Source organism: Periplaneta americana, unplaced genomic scaffold (genome assembly GCF_040183065.1).
Source record: "Periplaneta americana isolate PAMFEO1 unplaced genomic scaffold, P.americana_PAMFEO1_priV1 scaffold_84, whole genome shotgun sequence".
Lineage (NCBI taxonomy): Eukaryota > Metazoa > Arthropoda > Insecta > Blattodea > Blattidae > Periplaneta > Periplaneta americana.
In genome coordinates, this window is record NW_027185565.1 from 40,001 (window position 1) to 45,000 (window position 5,000).

Sequence of the window (5,000 nt, forward strand, 5' to 3'; positions counted from 1 at the left end):
CCCGTTAATGGCCGTGCTCGGAGAGCAGAGGACCGCGGGAGATGCTGTGATATAGTACCCGGCTACGACATTTCAACACGCGTCTTATGCGCGCCTGGATTAAGATTAGTTCCGGGGTGGTACTTCAGTCTTTGCGCCTTTCCCACCAGGCTGACAAGCGGTTACATCAACCGTTATCCCAGGAGGAGCTTTACGTACCCTAGGATCCTAGCATTCTAACGCTGCAAAGTACTCACGCTATGTCGCAACTTGGCCTGGGGAGCTTCGGGCGGGCGAGCTGGCTGGCTGACTGGCTGACTGGCTGGCTCGCCGGCCGGTCCCCCGGCCGGCATGTACCTTCCCCCCCCCCCTCCATAGCGTATATCACCGAATAGATACGCTAGTCAGACTGCAGATCCATACAATCAAGCGTTCTTCGTGTGTCACAAATCGTCATGTGAGATGTACTGCATGATTGATTATTGATGTTCATAACTGCCGCACCCTCATTCATAGGTTCTTTATGAAATATCCATTATTATAGTGTGTAGACTTCAGTTGCTTAGTGGCAATTGTTCTTCCTCTGCCACATATCGTCTAGTGTGATGTACTGCCCGATATTACTTTTACACAACTGCATCCACCTCATTCAGACGATCTTCATTATATAAAATATATAGGCTTCAGTTCCACACAGACATATGCTCTTCGTCTGTCGCTTACCGTCTTGTGTCATGTTTTGCCACATAATAGATGTCGACATCTGCGTGAATCTGATTGAGTGGATCATCTTCATAACATTAATTACATATGCTTCAGTTGCATATAGACTATCGTTCTTCCTCTGTCACATTTCGTGAAGTGGGTTGTACTACCTCTTTATAGATGTACTGTACACAAGAATCAGAATCCATTTCAGAGGATCTTCAATATTTGCGGCCTCGGTATAGCGGTGGCCTCCTATGCTCGAGGTTGCGGGTTCCATCCCGGGCCAGGTCGATGCTATTTAAGTGTTCTTCAATGCGTCACGCTCATGTCAGTAGTTTTACTGGCATGTAAAGGAACTCCTGCGGGTCAAAATTCCGGCTCTTCGGCAACGCTGATATAACCTCGGCAGTTATATACAACATTATTTCATTTTTACATCTTGCATAATAAATTCAGTATTTAGACTTGAGATGCATGTATCATTTTGTTCTTTCCTCAAGTGAGTTGTACTATGTGGTCATATATGTACATATATGCCGCAACTGCACTCTGAGGAGCTTCATTTTATATATATATATATATATATATATATATATGTGTGTGTGTGTGTGTGTGTGTGTGTGTGTGTGTGTGTTTTAACTGTCCGAAGACAGGTCTCACCCTCACAAGTAACAGCAACAAGGCACCAGTAATGAGGCACTGCTTACATTGCCGATTAGCTACATGTTCCAATAATCAGACTCCTAATCCATACAAAATTACTTTTTAATTTTATCCTTTATGTAAATTATTTTAATAATATGATATATATTTTAATGCTCAATTACTTAATATCTTCTGCAACTACGAGCGAAGTTGTGTGTCTTCGTGCAATATGGTGCTGCTGAGTAAACTCCCCTCGCATCGAAGTCGCGCTTCTTACGGCCATAACCTCTACGTGCGCAATCGCCCGCAGTGAGTCATCACAGCGCCTCTTTCCCCGCGCTTTATAGGGTGACTATTAAATTTTAGTTGTAGAGCGGTTGTGACTGTATAAAGGGCCGTAATTATTATGTTCTTTACCTCGAAGTAACGATTCTGTCGTACGAGTTCTCGCCATTACTCTCCTCACGAAACTGCCTCCATGCATCCATGTATCTCTATGTTGTCTGAATTCTTCTGCCTCGAACTTGCCTTCCGTTCACTATAACTTCCAGTGCTTCCTGTTTCCAGTTTCTTCTTAGTGACCCAGCCAATTTCTATTTCTCGTCCTGATCAGTTTCGGCATTATTCTTTCATCACTCAGTCTTTTTAGCTCAGCTTCAATTATTATTCCGTCTGTCCTTTTCACTCGCTCCTTGTTCTCTATATCCTTATTACAAATGCTCCTAGACTCTTCTCTTCGTCCTTATGTCCGTGTTTCTGCCTCATAAAATGCCACGCTCCACACATAGCACATCATTGCTCTCTTCCTTAGTCAGTTCTTTTTTCCAGAGTTACGCAGCTAATTATAGCTTTTATTAGCTTCTTTTGCCATTATTAATCCTACTATTGACATGCTGACTACAGCTCATCTTACTGCTTATAGCGTCTCGTTCGCGCAGTCGATGGCATTTAAGTGTGCTTAAATGCGACTCGCTCATGCCAGTAGATATGTTGCCTTGTAAAAGAACTCCTGCGGGACAAACTTCCGGCACACCGGCGACGCTGATATAACCTCGGCAGTTGCGAGCAATCGAACTCGGCCGGCATCGAACTCGCAACCTCAAGCGCACAAGGCCAGCGCTATCTACAACGACTACGGTACCCAGGCCGATATATATATATATATATATATATATATACTCTCACTTAAAACAAAAGGCATAGCTAAGACAGAGTTATCACTGGCTCTGTCATTACTTCGTCCATAGTAGACTCCCACTGTTACACTGGCAGGTGGCAAGTTTGAAGTTACTCGCACCCTCAACCATTTTTCGGTGGTGGTCACCAAAACTTGAGCCGCCTTTATATATGAGAAGCCCTGCAACAACTAATCGAGTTTCGAAACGTATATCTTTTATTATAAGCCTTTCGGTCTTGTATCCTTCTAACATCTCCTCCTTTCTGCCACCATGTTCGGAAAACCTAATCGGTGTCTATTGAAGACCCATATAGATAATTTGTCTTTGCTCCGCTCTGATGCTTTTATCTTTTGTGTTATTCCTGCTACGCCAACCACGTAATGTTAAGACGTTCTCGAATGACTCTTCGATACTGTAATTCATTGGTCGTCAGCATGCCCTGAAGTGGGTAAGGGGTAAATTGTGTCTCGGAATATGAACCGTCGCGTGAAGTAGGGGGGAGGGAGGGAGGGACTGAGACACGCTCAGACGGAGAGAGAGCGGGAGAGAGAGACTTGAGAGAGAGAGAGTGGGAAGGAGAGTGAGAGAGATCATTACTGTCAGCAACCTCGGGTGCACGATAGTGATTTGTCTTATTCGCGAGTAAGTGACGCTAGCTCGAGGGTGCACTGTCCTGATGACCGCTGCTGTAATATCTTGCGCAGAGGTGTCATGCTTTGTTGTATAGTAATAAAACCATTACTGTTGCACAGAGGCAGAGATTTAATAAAAGTTGTGTACAGACTATGAGGCGGTAATGTTTTTGAACGGATGATACTGCATGTTAGCTCCGGTCGGCATTTCGGAAGCATAGGTCGCGACGTTACTTTCCCTATCCACACTTCTCCTCTCGCTTGATTTCTCTATTTTCGTACCCTCTCAACGCTTACGACCGCTTTGGGGGTTGGTTGACATGAGGGGGTGGGCACTGCAAACACTTTGATTTTTGCATTAAGGCAGCCCCCCCCCCGCCGCGCCAGGAAACCGCTCATCAAAGTTGCACTTTAAATTGAGAAAATCCGCCATGTGTACAGTCGTAGTCAACTTAACATCTCCTTTTCTCGTGTCGAGATTTTTTTAATTTTATTTTAGTAAGTTATTATACAACGCTTTATCAACACTTTACCTTATTTAGCGTCTGAATGAGGCGTCCATGACCTCCGTAACCGAATTTCGATCCACTTAGTGGCTTGCGCATCTGCGCTCGCTCGCTCGCTCTCTCTCTCTCTCTCTCTCTCTCTCTCTCATACAAAAAAAAACACACACACACACAAACACACACACAAACAGCACGAATTTCTATATTAGATTTTGTGTGCTACTGCTACTATCGAATTGGCTCCCATTCGTGTTATAGTGTATTGTGTATTACCCTTATTATATATATATATATATATATATATATATATATATATATATATATATAGAAGTGTTAAAGACAGTACGGTTTTAGCTCCCAACCTCCTTGTTGTTTTTTCTACTCTATTCCCTTGGTTCACACACGACATATTCTCAAGCTCCTTTTCTGTTCCTTCCGCTCGTTGATTGATTCTGTTACACTATTGCATAATCTTACGTCATCCAGTGATGACTTCATTAACGGTTTTCCTTATCAGTCTCGGCGCATTGTGCCTCTGCCACAGTTCGTGCTCTTAACAACTACGGTTTCAAAATAATTGTACATCTTGCTTTTCATACGTAATGTTTGTCTGGTCGATATATTTAAGGCAGATTTGGGCTGTCATAAGTCCTCTCTCTTGCTGTTGCCGATTTATTCCTGTTATTGTGTCCGCCAGATAGAGTTCGTAACTCTGTGTTTGTCGGGTAGGACATAAAAGATTTATATTTTGCATAGGAGGTGCGCTCTTGCGTTGAGGCTAGTGCTTTTACTGAGCGAGATCGAATCTTCTTACTAATGGTACGGTTTGTTTATGGCGATCATCGTCGGACGCACATCGCCGGCGATGGTCGCCGAGAAGTGGTTTCTTTATTGACGCACATCGCTGTTGATTGCCATTTGTTTATTCCCTCATCTGCTACCTATGGACAAGTAAATTAATGTAGGCCACGGACATAACCTAAATATTATAATGAATAAATCCAACATAATGAAGGTGATATTTTTTTCTAGAAGAGGTAGATGACGGATATCAAAATCTCGCATGCGTATTATAAAAGGAACAAGCTGCAGACTAATGTAATATTCAGTTATAGGTTTACAGAATTCTGTTTTAACGCATTGATAATGATACATCTTTATAAAATCGGCGACAAAATTTAAGGAATATTTCAGACTCTCACCTGACCAGTTTCAATATGTTTTGAGTTTAGTTGAAAATCACAATGTTGATTTACCTACAATTTTTGTAAATCCAGTTGAGAGATTGGCAGTAACTCAGGTTATCACCTGATTATTATTATTATTATTATTATTATTATTATTATTATTAC